This window comes from Chrysemys picta, chromosome 4 (assembly GCF_011386835.1).
Source record: "Chrysemys picta bellii isolate R12L10 chromosome 4, ASM1138683v2, whole genome shotgun sequence".
Lineage (NCBI taxonomy): Eukaryota > Metazoa > Chordata > Testudines > Emydidae > Chrysemys > Chrysemys picta.
Window position 1 is genome coordinate 53,922,787 of NC_088794.1, and position 19,900 is coordinate 53,942,686.

General features: G+C 46.1%; 1 long non-coding RNA gene across 4 annotated transcripts; it reads right to left on the reverse strand.

The window, feature by feature from the left end:
- Positions 1-166: 166 nt before the first annotated feature.
- Positions 167-15,143, reverse strand: LOC135983386 (uncharacterized). 4 transcript variants are annotated; one of them, XR_010600979.1, is made up of 4 exons: positions 14,852-15,143; positions 5,720-10,236; positions 3,826-3,882; positions 167-3,207 (listed from the first exon to the last, which is right to left on the reverse strand). It is a non-coding gene; the product is annotated as an uncharacterized LOC135983386 (long non-coding RNA). The 4 variants fall into 4 exon arrangements; XR_010600978.1 differs by having other exon boundaries at positions 5,712-10,236; XR_010600980.1 differs by lacking the exon at positions 3,826-3,882.
- Positions 15,144-19,900: the final 4,757 nt, after the last annotated feature.

Below are 19,900 nucleotides of genomic sequence, written 5' to 3' on the forward strand. Positions count from 1 at the left end.
TTATATATGCCATCATATGCCAGCAATGCCCCTCTGCTATGTACATTGGCCAAACTGGACAGTCACTACGCAAGAGGATAAATGGACACAAGTCAGATATCAGGAATGGCAATATACAAAAACCTGTAGGAGAACACTTTGTCGGAGAAAAACAGAGTTCTCACTATTTGTTTAGGTATAGCAAGTCAGATGCTTTATTAACTCTCACAATTGCGCAGAGGGAGAGAGCTAAGCAGGTCTCTCAACAGGTAAACAATTACAGCAAGCATTTATACCTTTTGTTACAGACAATAATGAGCAACAGTTGCATTTTGTTTATACATAGGCCATCCTGATATCTCATTTCCTCACTTGTTTTGACTCTTGCCAACATACAATATTTTCTATACCTTATCTACACAAGGTCTTCTACACCTTATCTATACCAGGTCATAATGACTTCTTACACAGTTCTTTCTCACCCGCCTCACACAATCCTCGCTTCTACAAATCTCGCGTTATCAGGGTTACAGTTAGCCTGACTCTTGCTAACGAACTGTAATGTATTGCATCCCCTTCCTGTCAGTTCTTTCTCTGCTTCCACAACCCCCCCTTTTGTACTACTAGTACAACAAACATTTTCAAATCTCTATTTGCATTAAATCTCGGAATTCAGATTCTACATCAGATGCTTCAACCTTAGGGGTTTTGATTGGATGTAATGACAATGCATGATGAGCATGGACATGAAAGGTATTACTATTATTACGTCCTTTACAACAACAATAACATACTCCTGCACAACACAAGCAATAACATTCCCATAGCGATAATATGATGGGGTTGTTGTACAATCTTAGTCATATAACACAATACATCATACTTAGTACATAAGGTGGATACTCTATAAGCTGTCTGAAAGGCATACTTTTTAACTTGATACATATTTTGAAGCATGTGAATTTGCCCTTGTACTTCAGAGATTTTCTGAACCTCTGGTAACAGTGAAAGCAAATTTTGAAATCGATCAGGTACTAAACTAGTCCAATTAAAGGGTATCTGGAACCTAAGGACTACTTGCAAAATTCTATCTGCAGGCCAGTAAATAATATGATTGCTTGCAGTGGTAATGAGATTAAAATGTATGTCTTGCAATGTGGTGGCTTTAACATACACACAGCTATCATTAGCTTAAAAAATAAGTGTCCTGTCAGGGTAGTTCTTTGTCCCCTACCCTCCCAGCAAACGTAGTCATGAAGAGTAACAACTTCTCCTGGCTTCAGTTTACGGATACACTGAAGCTGTGGGAGTTGTAACGGCCAAAATGTCCATTGACTCCCTAACCCCATCCAAATGTCAGATGTAATCCCAGGAGCACTGACTAAAAATCGATTGGGCATACCAGGAGGTCTAATTTCCCAGATGTCTCAGTGAATTACCCAATCCCACATGCATCCTCCCCATGGACCCGGCAGGATTCGGTATGTGGGAGCCCACACCCCCTGAACCGGTCCATATGCTTGGAAGGAGCACTGAGAACGTCCACACTTCCACCCAGAAAGTTTCCAAGTATGTCTCCATGGCCACAGATCAGATGGTACTCCTGATGTGTCTGTAAGGGCAGTGGGCCAAGCCTGGTGCTCTAGATCATTCCGAATGGCCATTAGCTGGTCATTCAAGAAATCCTGAATCTCTGAGCATGCTAGATCCCACTGCAATGCCTTCCCAGCCTCAGTGATATTCAATACCATCTCTGTCAGCAACTTCTGGGTCATTGAACTAAGGGCGGAAATAACATGTAACTCATCAACTCCAGCCTGTACCTGGGTTAGTTGTGCTCCAGAAACAAGGCCAATGGCCTTCTCTAGTTGCCCCAATTTCTCATCATGTTATTGGTTCTTAAAAATATTCCAAACTGCTGCTGCATTATTGGCCCCATCCCAAAGGGATCCGGTCAAGTCTCTCTTCTTTCTAGAGGAAATAACCCAAGCCCTCTGTTGTGCTAATCTAATGGCAGCCCCCTGTGAGCAATTATAAATTCTTGGGGTTCACTGGTAGTGATATCATATACTTTTATCTCCACTGATCCATTCAATTGTTCGCTTATATGGGATATCCTGAACCTTAAAAATATATTTTTTCAAACAATATTTAAATAAATCACTAAAGTGTGAAGGCCTTAGTCATTGGTTTTATCAAATATATGGCATTGTCTGTATTTGGATGTGTTACAGGGGTAATAGTGTAATGGAGGAGATGGCAGGGGCAATGGCAACAAGGTGCCTTTGGTACTTATCATTTAAAATCCAATTAGGGAGGGCAATACATGCTGAAGGACTTATCCAAAACACAGGGCGCAGCCTGTAGAATAAACCCCAAAATCCAAACAATACCACGTTCCCAAGCATGGGCCCCACAAGTTTCTTCCTGCCAGTGTATAATTCTTTGTTTCTTCACCAGGGTCAGTTCTTAATGTCTCTTGTAGTCAGGAATCCCTGGACTTTGTGGTTTCAGTGAAGCAAGTGTTCCTTCTTCTCTTTTCCTGAAACAGTGTGGTTTAGCATCATACAGGGGAGAGGTTACTAGCACATCACCCTGTAATGGTTTTGCTTCTTCTAGAAAAATCCAGAGGCACAGTAGGTCTGTCAGTGGACAAGGGAGAGGTTACTAGCACTTCACCTTGTCTTTTTTTTTTCCTTTCTTTCTTTTTCCTGCTGTCCAGAAGACACAGCAGAGCTAGAAGGAGAAATAGGCTTATCATCAGTCGGAGAGTCCTCCCGAGGTGGAGGGGTCTTTTTACAGTGAGAAGCATGGGTCCAGGCAGGTAGTCCTTGGCACTTCACAGTGGTGGTGGTGGTGGTTAACAGGACTTGGAAAGGGCCTTTCCAGTGTGGAGCCAAAGCAGTCTTTCGTTGATGGACTTTACGTAGACTCAGTCTCCTTGTTTCAATGAATGGCAGGGCTGCTAGGGTCTTTGGGTAGCACTTCTTTTATCTGTGAGAAAAGAAACCTAACACATTTCATTAATGCCTGGCAGTGTTTTGCAGATCTCATAGTTGCTTGGGCACATTCAGGCCCCCCTTTTCTTGGCTATCAGCCAAGTCTTAGCTGTGGGCAGTGTCCTTGGATGGTGCCAGCATCTTATCTTTGGACTGAGCTTGCTAGCTATTTTTCCTCAGTTAACTCGTTCTGTTCTTTTTCCTTCTCCCCTTCTTGGCTTCTTTTAACCTACAAAGGAAACTTCCACTTTTCACTCATACACCTTTTCCCAACAATGAATACATACACATTGCCATTATACAGTACATTAGTCTTATTATTCAATGTATGCCATGTACACCCTTCCAGTAAAATAACTTTATTACAGAGCTTTGGAGCAACAAACCAGGACAAGCACACCCACTTTTGAGGAGTCCACTCGGTACAACCTCAGGTGTCCAATAGCTTTCCTCCCTCCCCAGCCCTCTAGCTAGAAATCTGAAGTAGCCAGAAGGATCCCATGGGCAATATGGGGAGTGGGTTAACCTTCCATGTCCTTGCTTCCAAAGACTGTTGGTATGCAAATTTTAACAACAATTTTTTCCAATTAAAAAAAAATCTGGCCAATGAAGTTTCTTTTTCTTACTTAAGCAACTGTATTAGACTTTAGTATATCACATTTTCCTGATTTATCCAAACACTTTTTGTATTCCAAGTTGAATAAAAACAAGTATCTGCTTTTTGATTTAACCCTTCTATTTAATTTTGAGCTAGACTGTCTTATGAAAATATTAAACCCAACAATTCTGGCCACAAGACAAACACCACAAGACAGAACAAAGAACACAAAAATAATTCCTATTGTACCAGTAAATGCATGGTACATTGAATGCTGTTCAGCTGGCATCCGTTTTCTCTGATGATCTGAAAGACAAAAGAACAGAGGTCTGCCCCTTCTGGGCAGTCAGTCATTGCTTAAAATATTTCCTTTATATACACACATACTCTTGTTGATTTTAGACAAAACAGAGGAATTACCCCATATTTCCTTGTATTTGTTTCATAGGCAGCCCAGGTTTCAGTGGCTTCTACCTTATTAGTTAGAAAATTGCATTAATACAGATGCTTTCTGGCTTGCTTCCAGATCCAAAGCTATTCACAGCTTAAAAATTCTTATGTAAAAAGGGACACAATTAACTTTCCCAGACTTTGATTGCCTTTTACTTCTAACTCCTGCTTTCAAACACCCAGTGATCTGAAAGAGACAACACAACCTATATTGGTAGGTTTGCATTTCTTTTACCTCTGCTACAATATACACTGCACATGTTCTGGGGAAAATGCACATCCTCTCCACAATTCAATTTCCACAACACTAGCCACATCAATTTCTACACAAGGTGTAACTGTTTCTTTTGTGCTTACAAAATCTCCATGCACCCCTAGTAAAGTGACAGCTCGACCACACAGAGCCAGGGGCACTGTCCTTCTCTCTCTTTTTACCAGATCTTTTATCTGCTATTTTGTTACCCAAAAACAAATTCAAATCTTTATTCTTTCCTGAACACTGGGTAAAAGCCATTTACTTAACATATAATTCAAAGGGCTATCCTTAGAGGGTTTTACCAGAGACCCACCCATCTGCCTGCTGATACTCTAACAGAGAATTACACAGAGAACAGAGGAAATTATGGCCTAATAGGATCCTATTACAGGAATTTCTACTAATACTGACCGCTACAGGGGATGGGACAGAAGGATTCCAATTCGACCTCAGAGCTTCATTGCACGCGATGGCTTCCACTCTGAGGAATTACAAATGAGAGGCTCAGTTCTGTCCACACACCTAACATCTAAATGTATAAGACAGAAATTCATTAACCGGAGTCACCAGTAACTGTCACCAAAATATCGGGTCCACCTAGCTGAGAGCCAATAACAGCCAGACAGGGATAAGGAAGAGTTGCTTTATTCAGTAGAAGAAAGGAGAGCCTTGCACCTTGGTACAAAGACTCTGTCTTACACACATTTTACCATTTCAATTATTATCCTGGGGATTTGAAATCCCCCATGCTTATAATTACTTACTCCTTTCCTTCCACTATGCCCTCAAAGTTTCCAACCTGTTCTCCAATCTCTCTATCTATTGCCTGCCCGCTTGGGCCCGATCCTGCTTTTCTCGCTGAACCGTCCCTTCCATGGGCACCAGCTTTTTCACTACCAATTTAGATAGGAGGGTGGGCTTCTCAACTAACCCCCACTCTTCCTGGTCTCTTCTCTTAAACATTCTTACAAGGCTACCCGAGTCCTCCCTCGTGAGGCTTGCCACTTGGGCAAAACGCATGACCCACTGGCATTTAACTATTCAATTTTCTCTTGTGGCAAACACACTGCTCTTACAGCATATGCAAACACAAATGGTTAAATTCTGACAAGTCCCTGAAGGACCGGTACTTGCTTAGCCAGTGCTTCCTTTTCTGCCTGGAAGTCCTGTCTCAAGGCTTGCAACTTGCCCTGGGCGTAGGTTTGAGTTGCTGCCTGGTTCATGATCTATGCTCTTAATTGCTCAATTCTAGTTATCAAGTACACAACTCTTCCCTTTTCTCCAACTTCTCTATTGCCAAGTCCTGCTACGACTGGGGTAGATCCACCTGACACCCTTCCCGGTCAGCCGGGGTGGAGAGAGGAATGCTAAATCTCTCTCCGGTTCTCAGACTTACTGCGGCTGAGAGTAGGCACACTTTCATACTCACACACGTACGTCCAGACTGGCCACGTCTGTGTATAACGTTCAGAGAAGGTGCTGTGCAATCTCCAACTTGCTTCCTCTCTTGGGAGGGCAGTTCTTTTACACCCTGAGGTCTCCTGGGGCGTCTTTTCAGTGATTCCAGTCCAGGCCGGCTGCCTGTGGCTTCTTCAGCTTCCCCAAACCACGCCAGCTCCAGGGTCGCAAAGGCAGATTGGATCTCACTGGACAGTTAAGCTTTGCAAATGTAATCTCAGCACTGTAACTTGTATTGCCTTTGGCTTGACTATGTCTATATTTTTTCACAGTCAGCTGGGGCCGAAAGCAGTTTTTCTTTGTACTTAGCCTGGTCTGCATTGATTCTTGACCTTGAACGCAGATTAACTTTCTCTTTATCTCTGGACCAAGCTGAATTTCAAATTAACCCGTTCCTTTCCTCAATAGACAAATTGCTCCCATTGTGTGTCAGAGGCTTTTTGGTGATTAAAAGCTCCTCTGAGATGTATGATCTTATCTAGATTGAAGGTACCTTCTAGTGGGCATTGTTTAGATGAATTTTCACGCGTGTAATGATTTCAATTCTCTAAATACCTGCAGGTTTTAGTACCATAATGTACGTACATGAAATAAGCTGGGGTACCCTTAGTGGGTGAGAGGGAATCCTTAGACTGTCCCCCACCCATTTTCCAATCACACACACAGGGAGGAGGATGCCCTGTCCGCGCTAGCAGCACATAAACTAAGGATCTCTCCCTACAGGGTATTCACACAGGAGAGACTAACGAGGATGGCCACGACCCTCCTACACCTCCCTTCAGCAAAGAGCATCGGCTAGTCTCAGAGAGATGGCGCCGCTTACTCTGTTGCATCCAGTGAGATGATCAGACTGTCAGTGGCTCACACGGAGAGGAAAAGGGGAGGGAAGATGGGTTCACACACTCCTAGACCCAGGTAGCCTCCTCGCCGGACGATGCCAGGCCGAGTTAGCCCACCGTGGGTCGGATCTCCTAAAAGATCCTCTAGTTACCGGGCTTGCATTAGAGTAGTTCTGGTCACGAGCCAAAAGACTTCGCAGAGTACTCTGGGCGTCTTCCGGTAACACTCAATTCACACTGGTGTACGTACACACACACACACACACACACACACACACACACCCAAGGCCTTATTCCAGGTACTATTCCCAAGTACCTCCAGGTACTATTCCCAAGTACCTCGATGCATCACTCGAGGCGGTAAAAACCCCTACTGAGGCGGTAAAAACCCCTCAACACAGGTGCAAACCCTATGCACCTAGCATATGCATACAGGGGGCGGCAACAATTCCCCTAAGCCGCTCAGCATCTGACCTTGCTGCACAGTCAATAAGTTCGGATGGCGTGAGCCCAACAGGGACAGACGGCCCCACGGACAGTCCTCCTCCGACACCCCAATAGAGATTTCAAAAGGTCTCCTACCTCTATTGTGGCGCCATGGGGTTCAAAGGGGAACGATCCGTAGCAGCTGCCGGTGCCTCTGCGGGCGTTGCCATCCCGGACGAGCCCCCAAATTGTCGGAGAAAAACAGAGTTCTCACTATTTGTTTAGGTATAGCAAGTCAGATGCTTTATTAACTCTCACAATTGCGCAGAGGGAGAGAGCTAAGCAGGTCTCTCAACAGGTAAACAATTACAGCAAGCATTTATACCTTTTGTTACAGACAATAATGAGCAACAGTTGCATTTTGTTTATACATAGGCCATCTTGATATCTCATTTCCTCACTTGTTTTGACTCTTGCCAACATACAATAATTTCTATACCTTATCTACACAAGGTCTTCTACACCTTATCTATACCAGGTCATAATGACTTCTTACACAGTTCTTTCTCACCCGCCTCACACAATCCTCGCTTCTACAAATCTCGCGTTATCAGGGTTACAGTTAGCCTGACCCTTTCTAACGAACTGTCATGTATTGCATCCCCTTCCTGTCAGTTCTTTCTCTGCTTCCACAACTTCAACCTCCCTGGCCACACAATAGCAGATGTAAAGGTAGCCATCTTACAGCAAAAAAACTTCAGGACCAGACTCCAAAGAGAAACTGCTGAGCTCCAGTTCATTTGCAAATTTGACACCATCAGATCAGGATTAAACAAAGACTGTGAATGGCTATCCAACTACAGAAGCAGTTTCTCCTCCCTTGGTGTTCACACCTCAACTGCTAGCAGAGCACCTCACCCTCCCTGATTGAACTAACCTCGTTATCTCCATACTGATTTATACCTGCCCCTGGAAATTTCCATTACTTGCATCTGAAGAAGTGAGGTTCTTACCCACGAAAGCTTATGCTCCCAATACTTCTGTTAGTCTCAAAGGTGCCACAGGACCCTCTGTTGCTTTAGATTTTAGATTCTAAAGGATTGGCAACAGCATGATTTGTGGTTAAAATCTAATTGGTATATTGACATGGGTCTGGGGCTTGGTCTTTTGGGATTGGGAGAACCTTTTTTCTTTTACTGAGGTATTGGTTTTCATAACCATTTGTCCCCATAAGGAGTGGTGCTGGTGGTGACACTGGGAAACTGGAGTGTCTGAGGGAATTGCTTGATGACTTCTGGTTAGCCAATGGACTGAAACTGAAGTCCTCTCTGTTTGGCTGGTTTGGTGTACCTTAATAGTGAAGGAACCTCAGCCTTGGGCTGTGACTGCCCCGCTCTAAGCAATTTGTCCTGAATTGATACTCTCAGTAGTGTCCCGCCATAGGCTGCATTGTTACAGTGGGTGGAGCGTTGTAGTGACTTTGTTGAAGAAAGTGCATTTTAGTCGTGAATGTTTAAAAAAAATTAAATTAGACTTTCTGTGACGTTGTGCAGTCTATATGGCTTTATAAAAACATGATAATAAGTGAATATAATGTAACTGGAATAGTTTTATAAAAATATGATAATAAGTGAATATAATGTAATTGGAATATGCTTCATACAAAAGGTCTCTTGTAAGGTATCATTACAAAGCTTATAATCTACTGTGTGTGATCATCCTATTTGTATAAATGTACCATGTACCACTCTTGTATCTAAAACTAGAAATATAAAATATAACTCTGAGGGCCTATTGTAATTGTGCAAAGTGTGGGCCATTAATGGCGGTTTGGAATCTTGATGACTCCCATTAACCAGGACCATTGTCTGCAGATGGCTGTGTTTTACCTGTAAGTCTTTCTGTATATGTGTGTGCTGGCAAGTGGGTAATGAAGTCTTGCAGTGACATGTGATCATGTCACCTGAACTGGATTCCATCTTTTACCTGGTGCTTTTCCAGTGGGGGGGGAGAGAACCCAGAGGGACAAAGGGTTCCCACCTATGCAAAAGATATATAAAGGGGTGGAAGAGAACAAGGAGAGAGAAGAGCCATCATGAAAAATCCAATAGGTACCACCTAAGCTGGAACAAGAGCTGTACCAGGGGAAAGAATTGTGCCCAGGCCTGGAAGGTGTCCAGTCTGAGGAAAAAACTTACTGAAGCATCTCTAAGGGTGAGATTATCTGTATTTAGTTTGATTAGACATAGATTTGCGCATTTTATTTTATTTTGCTTGGTGACTTACTTTGTTCTGTCTGTTACCACTTGGAACCACTTAAATCCTACTTTCTGTATTTAATAAAATCACTTTTTACTTATTAATTAACTCAGAGTATGTATTAATACCTGGGGGAGCAAACAGCTGTGCATATCTCTCTATCAGTGTTATAGAGGGCAAACAATTTATGAGTTTAACCTGCATAAGCTTTATGCAGGGTAAAACAGATTTATTTGGGTTTAGACCCCATTGGGAGCTGGGCATCTGAGTGCTAAAGACAAGCACACTTCTGTGAGCTGTTTTCAGGTAAACCTGCAGCTTTGGGGCAAGTAATTCAGATCCTGGGTTTGTGTTGGAGCAGATGGGAGTGTCTGGCTCAGCAAGACAGGGTGCTGGAGTCCTGAGCTGGCAGGGAAAACAGGGATAGGAGTAGTCTTGGCACATCGGTTGGCAGCTCTCAGGGGGAGTTCTGTGATCCAACCCATCACACTTTCCTTTTTGGGAATAGCACTAGATTCTGTTCCAGGTTATAAAGGAATAAATTACTATAATGAAGAGATACTGCAGAGTTTAATTAACAGTGAGGAAAAATGGTCTAAGCAAGCCACGGTGAGACATTAGAACCTACATTTACCAAAGGAAGAGATGAGCAAATACAGAGGGCTTTGCAGAGAGCAGGTGTTGTTATGTGTACCGTAGGAATATCATAAATGCTTACAAATTTGGGCAGTGCCGGCTAGAAAGGCTTACAAAGTGCTCCAGTTGGGCAGAACTACATGCAGCTCAGACATCGGGGATCTCAGGTTCTGGGAAAGGATTGTTAATATCCAATGCTGGCACCCGCAGCAAGTACTTGGTTTTATGGATCTCTGGAAAGTCTTTCTCTGTCATTCCTATTTCCCACTTGGGAAAATCTGGTGCGGCCTTCAGCCATAAGTCTTCCATGGGGCCTTTTGCATTGAACCACCACTCCTAGGGAAAACAAAAGGGAAACGAGATGCCAGAATGAGACTGGATCTTCAGAGACAGCATTTCCAAGATGGTCAGGAAGGGGAGAAGTCTGACAAGAGCCCCCTATTCTTGCTATCGATAGCTATCTATCCCACACTGCCCCACCAGCAAGCCAGGGAACAAATGTATTACGAAAGTTGCAATTTGACCGTTGGTTCCCAGCTGGCTTTGGGGAAGGAAGTAATCTGCATCACACCTAAACCAGGCACAGATCTCTTTCCCTTCCATGCTGGCTCAGCACTGCTGGCTGGTGTGTTGGATTCCCTGCTCCTATGTAGGAAGGGAAGCAGGACCCCATTGAAACTACTCAGCTCCCCATGTTGTGACCCACGATACAGATAACCCACACAGGGATGTTGAGGCCCCTTAAGCCCCCTTACTTACGCCCTTTTAGGGTGTAAGGTGAATGGTTTTCATTGATGATTTACTCCTGCTTCACACTACAGAGGTGCTACACTGGAAGTGTAAATATTGTAGTGACTTATCTTTCTACAAAAGACTTTATTGCAATAAAGCAGGCCAGCTGCCTTTACAATGATGACACCAGAACAGAACCATCAAACCACAGAACTGTCCTCCAAGATGATAAAAATGCATCTTGCTAGGGGAATTGTTCTCTCAGTTTGCCACCGGGGTGGAATTTCACAGGCTAGGCTGGCAGAGCCTGTGGTTGGAAAGGCCGATTCCAAACTCAAGTCTTCCACATTTTGTATGGCAGAGTACTGTAAACAAGGAGCCGGAGAAGGATCTTACGCAGATGGTTAGAACTCTACCTGTGTCCATTTGGGTCTGGAAAAAGTTCTCAGACATCCATATTTCAAATCCCCTCTCTTCCTGGGGCATGTCCTTCTGATGAAAATAGGTAGCCATGGTTTATATGCCATCCTAGCTGTAGATTTCCCATACTTTTTTTCCCCCTTCTCCTCCAACTGTGATTGGACCAAGCATATTTCTGGCCAATGTCTTTTTAAAAGGCCAATAGCAGGTGCTTCCTGGCCCCAAAGCTGTCAGCCTGTCTATTAGAATTATTATTTTTTATTTGTATTGCCTCATTGTGCTCGGTGCTGGACAAAGAACAAAAAACCATCCCTGCCCCAAGGAGCTATCAATCTAAGACAAGAGTCAACAGGTGGATACAGACAGACAGGGAGCACAAGAAAACAGTGAGACAATATTGGTCAACATGGTCAACTGTGGTCTCAAAGCACTTGGCATCATGGCAAAGGAGAGTTTTAACTCCAGTGCCCACACTGGCCTTTGTTGTCTTGGTCCAAAACAGAACTGTGCAGCCGGGGCCTTGGTAGAAGGTCCTGTTAAGACAAACCAAGTAGTTTTGAGTTTGTGTCCATAGTAAGCCATCACACCTTTCTTAGCCTAATACTGTACTTTCAAGGGATGAGACAAATGTAGCCATTTTGCTTAACTTCTAAATTCCAAACTATACACCCCAGCCATTTGCTCCAATCAGCTCCCTGGGCAGGAGAAGAAAATAGGCTCTGTCAAGAAATGCAAGAGCTACATTAGAGCACTGGCTTGGAGATATTTTCTGACATTACCTCACAAGAGTGGGCTAAAATTAGGTCAGAAACTAACATGGTCCATGGTAAAACTCTTCCAGTAAGAATGCTTGTCACTGTTATATGTCCATTGTTCCTGTGGTTGCCTTCACTTGTTCCATGTCCCGTCTATATGAGGAGTGTACCATGAAAGCGCATATTACTTTGCACTGATTTTCATGCATTGCGGGCATGCTACCATCTGGCAGTGTGTTCCAATTATACCAGCCTCTTTGCAGGTGCTTCAGGGCAATGGCCCAGCAGATACGTTGTCATGTAGGTGTCTTGGCCAGACTGCACTAGATCTTTAGTAATGCTCCTGTTCTTTAGTCTTTCTGCATTGCTGCTTCTGGGCCTTTTACATTTTTCTCTGCTTGTCTGACATCTGACAACAGCCAGCTGCTGTTCATCAGGGACTGGGCGTTTCTGTCCCTACTGGGAACAGTAGGCCAGGCAACCAGAAGGTGTGGGGTCAAGAAAGGGAAAATGGGGTGGGGACTGGATGTGCTGGGACCAACTGACCATGCAATGGAGGTGTAGGAAGGAAGGAGGGAAAGAGGGGAAGGGTTCTTGTGCAGGGCTCTTACAAACACACACTCAGGAGAACCTGGGAATGCATTCCCTTGCCAATCCAAATCAGACCCCATTGGTACATTTTCACAACTAAAAAGTAGCTTACCAGATCTGAATGGCATTTCTCCTGCTCTCCAAGTTGAATCTGCAGCTGTCTCAGGAAGCACTTCATCAGATTCCTCTTCCCCCTGGCATTCAGAGGCCTTCTCCTCTATTGCTCTCATAATGCAGTCTCCAGTACAGGGAATGTCCATCTCTGCCAGATGCTGGGAAATGCCATCATACTATACACCTTCCCTGATTGCTGTGATCATATGGTACCACAGGCTCTGGCCCTGTCTGTAAGGCAGTGAGCATGCTGATGTCGGTGCTGGCCAGCTGGCAGCCTGGTCGGATGATCCAATGAGGCATTGTAGAGATCAGATCACAAATCAATCACCGGAAGAAGCCTGCCACTGTGGAAGCACTGTGCAGCTAGGGGCCATCCATGTGTGCTGCATTGTTTGTACAAGTAGGTGGGTCCTGGCCAGGCTGACTCCTGGACAGTGGAATGCAGACAAGTGTCTAGACAGGCCACCTCTGCAGTATGGGATTGCACTGGGAGGTCCATTTGCACTCTTTGGGCTAACACAACATTGCCCTCTGCTCACCATGACACTGAAAATGACTGAGGCTCGATCAAGGTGGACCTCAAAAAGCACAGGTGGGTCAGCACAGTCAATAGCATAATAGAAACCCAAGTGTGTGTGTAGATGTGGAGCATGTTACGGCCATGCTAGGGAGAACATGCTATGTTAACCATGACAAGTTTGACCAAGCCATGATGGGCAGGCAGGTGTAGACAGACGCATGGACAACATGAAAAGGAGATTTAATTTTGCAAATATAAAGTTTGCGCTAGAGAGAAAACCACTGGCCCCTAAAAATGATGCTCCTATAGATCTTCCATCAAAATGTTCTCCAAAGCACAAGTTCCAGGAGGCACAGAGCAGGAAGCAATGTTATTTTGGAATGGTTGGTCGTGTACTAGAAATGGTCCCAAACCTGTTAAATGTTTTGAATGGGATTTTATGCTTCTTAAACCATAGCCCTGAGAACCGTCCAGTGATGTCAAGATAAGTGCTGTTCACACAATACTGAGTGAGACACTTGGGTTGAAATCTCAGGCTGCATCTCACTCCGCAGCTTGGCAGATGTGGGCTTGTCTACACTTACCGGGGGATCGATGCACGGCGATCGATGCATCAGTGGTCAATTTCGCAGGTCAAGACCTGCTAAATCGACCACAGATTGCTTTCCTGTTGACTCCTATACGCCACCAGATCAAGTAAGGGGAGTCGATGGGAGAGCATCTCCTGTCGACATTGCGTAGTATGGACTTTGTGGTAAATAGATCTAAGCTACATCGACTTGAGTTACGCTATTCACGTAACTTAAAGTGCGTAACTTAGATCGACTTTTCCCTGTAGCGTAGACAAGGAGTACTGCAGAGTAACCCTGGCAAGAGCTGGGAGCCTATTTGTTGGGTTTTGTAAATAGTCACCACTGCAGGGTAAGCAGTAGCACAGTTAATGGAGTCCTTGAGAGATTCTGTTCCATTCTGTTGGAGGAGAGTTCTGATGATGTGGGTGGGTGTGGACGTACCCAACAGGGTGAAGGATCAGGTGCTGCGCATGCTCCTCCCCAAGCTTTGTCCCTAAATGTCATGTCAGCCCCAGGCTGTCTGAGAATATACCACAAATGTTAGTGGAACTTGGAAATTAGGTGGGCTTGGGGTGTATGTCACAGTGGTGCGGCAGTTCCCCGCCCCTCTCAGGAAGGAATTAAAGAGCTCCTCCAGCACAACCAGCCTCAAGCCAGTGCAGCTGTAAGCCTTGTCCAGCCTAGGTATGGGGCGGGGGGGCTTAAAAAGGAGGATCCCAGCTCAGTTTGGGGCAGCACTCTGAAGGAGCAGGACTGCAGTGCAGCGGTCCCTGACTCCCAGAAGCAGGGGTTGCTGACTGGGGAAACAGCTAGAGAGCCTTTCCCACCCAGGCCCTTGCAGAAAGGAGAAGGGCTGATACTTTTGCCCTTTTTTGCTCTCTTTTTCTTTGACTTTCCAAACTGTTTGTTTGGGCTACTTTAATTCCCCCTACCCCTGGGCAAGGGGGCAGGGGCTATGAACAGCACTGGACTCTGCCACAGGAACAGGTCCCATCCTTTCCCTCAGGGGGTGCTAGGGAGGTATAGCCTACTGCAGGTACCCACCAGCTCCATCCAGGATTTCGATCATTTGCCTTCACAACACCGCCCCCTCCCCCCTCCGCCCCTTGACTTTATCTATATTGCAGCCATTGACCTGCAGCCAGCTCCACTTTCTTCTAGGGAATCCTAAATCCCTTCCCAGAGACCAGCTCATCTGGTGCTCAAAGGAAAGAGCTTTCAGATTACCAGCTCTCGGGACTTACATTGCTGATCTCCAGCCAGGATTTCTCCAGGAGGTTTCCATATATGTCACAGAGTTGGAATGCTTGGGATAGGTAGATTTGGCTCTGTTCTTCATTGCCCAACACCAGGAGGATATAGGCTTTCAGGTGGTAAACCCTAGGGTAAGAGATAGGGCTTGTGGAGCATCGAGAGAGAACCTGGTCCAAGTCCTAACAAGAGGACAATTGAGATTCATGTCAGGATGACATCCCAGAGCTTTGAGATCCCTTTGCAGGAATACAGTATGCCTGAGGAGAAGAGCCAGCTAGAAAGAAACAGGAAACCTGCAGAGAGATAGAAAGTAGCAGGGGTGAGATAAAAACCAGGAAGATTCAGACTGTATGAACTCGTCTTGGTCATGCACTTAGGCAGTACTCACTAACTTGGCTTTGCAATAGTCTCTTATCCGACCTACAGGACAATTCCTCTTTGGGAATTGTGCACTCTGTGTGGCTGATTTCTCTTCTACCTCCTGTCCAGAGGTCACTCTGAGAGGATCCTAAAGATATGTTTCTTGCAAAGTGAGTGGGATGGGGACGAGGGGACATCTGTCACAGCCTTAATAGCATCTTTTTCTGCATCCTCACAATGTCCGAATAATCTGTCATGGTTCTCTCACCCCACAAATGTGCATCAATTACTGGCCCTGGAAACATATCGTTGAAGGGCTATGATAATGAAATACTTCCACTAGCTTCCTGCCTCTTAGTGCATCAAATTCAAGTTTCTCTGTCTCCCCTACAAACTCTATAATGTAGAAATAAACCTAGCTGCACAATGCAAAAATGTCAATGCCTTCTCCCCTCCTCCCTTGCACAGCCGGACACATACAAATATAGAACATCACTTTTGACCAGTTTCCATGTTCCATGCCAAAAATAGAAGTGACTATGTATGCTTTGGGGGCACTTCATTTTGTCTGGGGATTTCCCCTCCTCTCCATTGTAGTGTATTATGGGGAAAAAAGAGTTTTTGCAATTCTTGCCATCAATTTTTGGATGAATCAACTGGAAAGAAGCAAAATTATGATCAACCTTCCCCTCCACTTGTAATAGGCTTTGCATTGGTTATTGCTCATGCTGAGCTGTAGTGCAGCACTGAAGGGATTTCAAAACCAAACCACCACCTGAACAGCCATTAAAACAATTACAGGGGCCCGAACAGGGAACTAGGCAATTCAAGGGAGGAGACCAAGGCTAGTAGAGCTGAGTAGATACACAGGGCTGGAGTGTTGCAGGTGTCAGGACCCTGGTATTGAATCCAAGTCCATTGGGTCCCTAAAAGGTATCCCCAGTGTCCGCACCATGGCAGCATGCTGAACCACTACCCCTGACTGACAGCCTTGGTGCTAAAGACCTACAGCCCCACAACACCTAGGCCCCTGATTGGCTGGACTGACAGCATTCTCACTAGGCACCTGGACTATATAAAGACCCCAACAGGAAGAGGAAGCTGTCTGAGCAGCAGGCCATTACTGCCTGGACCACCTTGCTGCCCTGCTGTTTTGCCTGACCTTGCCTTGCTGCTGTACTGTCTCACCTGACTCTGCCTTGCCTGACTGCATCTACCTATCTTGCCAACCCAAACCCTTCGATTGTATCTCCTGGCTACAGACCCCCCTGCGAGAACTCTAACCATTGCCCCAGACTGCCTGTAATACCAATTGTCCTCCCAGTTACCAGACCACCCACACACCACTAGACGACGACTCTGGACTTCCCTAGTCTGCCCATCCTGACCTATCATAATGCCCAGTGTCTGAAAGAGAGGTGTGCAGGGAAACTTGATAGATGGCTGCTCCCAGTGGGCCTGATTCAAAGCCCATTGAAACCAGTGGAAAGACTCCCACTGACATCATGGGCTTTGGATCAGGCCCTCCATGTCTAGCAGCCATCAGGAGATATCCAGCCTCCATTTGCAGATGTATTGCATTTTACAGTCTTTCCACATAATGTGGACATCTCCTTCTCCCTCTCACCTTTAGCGTCTTAGTACGAGTCTCCCGGACTTTTCCTCAATGTGTTTCCGTAGCATAAGGATCTCACACTCCAAGAATCTACAGAATCCACTGGTAGCAAAGAATGAGGCGCTAGTTCTCCTCAGCAACCTTCTGGCTTTTTCAAAAGGCTCCTTGAAGTTGCCCCACTGCTGAAGTCTGGCAAACCTAGATCACCAAGAGAGAGATCCACATAAGATTTGCTGTAGGGGATTTGGACTATTGGACCAGCCAGTGGCATCGATCTATATATGGAAAACTCACGCTGCATCTAGCTACCTGCACAGTGCTATACAATGGGCAGAGGAATTCTTCCTAATGCATGCAGCAAAGCATGAGATATGATTACCACCAACTTAGATTGTACTTTGGGGGCAGTGACTGTCTCGTTATTCTGTGTTCGTACAGCGCCGAGCACAGCAGGGTACTGGTTCATGACTAGGACTCCTAGGCACAATGATGTTGATTATAATAATTTAATGCAAAATAAAGATGTTTTTAATAGACCTAAAATTATCCATCCGAGGTATGTGCCATGATGACGAAAACTTTTCAGCCACCCCCCCAGCTCAGGTGGCCTTAAGGCTCATCAATACCCCATTCAGTCCTCTAGTAGAACTGGCCCAGTTCTGCCATCCTTACTCATATTGAGAAGTACCTGATCAGCCAAGTAGTCACACTGATTTCAACAGGACTCATGGACTAAGGAGCTATTCAACGTGAGTACGCAGGGGCGGCTCTAGGCACCAGCAAAGCAAGCATGTGCTTGGGGCAGCCTATTTGCAGGGGCGGCAGTGATACAGCATGGGAGCTGAGAACCAACAGGGGGCCCTGGGAGCTGTAGTTCCTTGGTTAGCTCCCTGCCTACAGAGCCAGCCCTGGAGCAGGGAAAGAACTACATTTCCCAGCATTCCCTTGGCCACTACCAACAGGAAAGAGGGGGAGGGAGTGAGGTAGCTCAGACTTCATGCTGCAGCCTGCCCTGAATGGAGAGCTGCACTGTGAGTAGGGATACCATATTTTAACATTAAAAAAATAGGACACTCCAAAGGGAGGGAGGGTAGCCCCACCCTGCCACCATCCACTCCCTCTGACTGCCCCCCACAGAAACCCCAACCCATCCAACCCCCCCTGCTCCCTGTCCCCTGATCACCCCTGCCCCTAACTGCCCCCCAGGACCCTACCCCCTATTTAAGCACCGCTGCTCCCTGTCCCCGATCACCCCCTCCCGGGACCCCTGCCCCTAACTGCCCCCCAGGACCCCGCCCCCTATCTAAGCGCCACTGCTCCTTGTCCCCTGATTGCCCCCTCCTGGGACCCCTGCCCCTAACTGCCCCTTGGTACCCCATCTAAGCCTCCCTTCTCCTTGTCCCCAACTGCCCCCTCCTGAGACACCCCCCCAACTTCCACCCTAGGACCCCACCCCTACCTGTCCCCTGACAAACCCCCGGGATGCCCATGCCTATCCAACCGCTGCCTGTCCCCTGACTGCCCCCCCAACCCCCTGACCCATATAACCCCCCCTTCTCCCTGCCCCTGACTGCCCCCCCGAACCTCCGCCCCATCCAACCCCCCAGCCCCCTTACTGTGCCACTCAGACCAGTGTGTCTGGCTCCGCGCAGCGCCAGACACACTGCTGCATACTTGCTCATAGACTCATAGACTCATAGACTCATAGACTTTAAGGTCAGAAGGGACCATTATGATCATCTGGTCTGACCCCCTGCATGCTGCAGGCCACAAAACCGTCCCTACCCCTTCCCTTGACTCTGCTGTTGAAGTCCCCAAATCCTGTGTTTTAGTGACTTCAATTGGCAGAGAACCCTCCTGCTAGCGATCCCTGCCCCATGCTGCGGAGGAAGGCGAAAAACCTCCAGGGCCTCAGCCAATCTACCCTGGAGGAAAATTCCTTCCCGACCCCAAATATGGCGATCAGTAAGACCCCGAGCATGTAGGCAAGAGTCTCCAGCCTGACCCCTGTTAACCATTATACTATTTACCTGCCATTGCTTGGTATTCCTTGGCTAATATGTTTTACCATTAAACCATTCCCTCCATAAACTTATCTAACTTAATCTTAAAACCAGACAAGTCCCTCGCCCCCACCGTTTCCCTCGGAAGGCCGTTCCAATATTTCACCCCTCTGACGGTCAGAAACCTTCGTCTAATTTCAAGCCTGAACTTCCCCACAGCCAGTTTATATCCATTTGTTCTCGTGTCCACATTAGTACTAAGCTGGAATAATTCCTCTCCCTCCCTTGTATTTATCCCTCTGATATATTTAAAGAGAGCAATCATATCCCCCCTCAGCCTTCGTTTTGTCGGACTAAACAACCCGAGCTCCTCTAGTCTCCTTTCATACGACAGGTTTTCCATTCCTCTGATCATCCTAGGAATGGTGCCGTGCTCCCCCACAGGGCCACAGCCCCCTTCCCCCCCCCCAGCACCTGCCTTCCAGATTTGAACACCTCAAAATTCAGGAGTGCTCAAGCTCAGTTTGGGCAGCTGTTACTTCATTTCTCCCAAATCAAATATACGGATCCACTGTAACTTGCTGTAGAAAAAGTAGGATAAAATTGAGCAAGAAATGCTTCCCTGTGGTTATTAGGACTGGAATTGCTATTTTCAACAGCCATTGCCTTTTTTTGTTTGTTTGTTTGTGTAAAAGGAAGATAGTGATATTGCATTGGCAAATTCCCCATAGAAAGAAAGAGTGGAAGAAAAGAATAATAAAGGCACCTCAACTTTTCCTCATTTGTGAAGGACAGTCTTATAATATGCATCCAGATATCCTCCAATCACACAAGCGAAAATTGTTCCACTTTACTGCAGTTCTGTAACCATATGGGAACCAATCCTGTCTGTGTTCTGTGCACATCTAAAATTCATGCTGAATGACCTGCCGTGGGAGCGAGTTACCAGTGACCCAGGGCTGCGGCGGAAGGAGGGTGCAGGTGGGGAGGGGAGAGAGCCCAGGGCTGGGGCGGCAGGAGGTGTGTGTTGGTTGCAATGGTGGGGAGGAATGAGGGAGCAC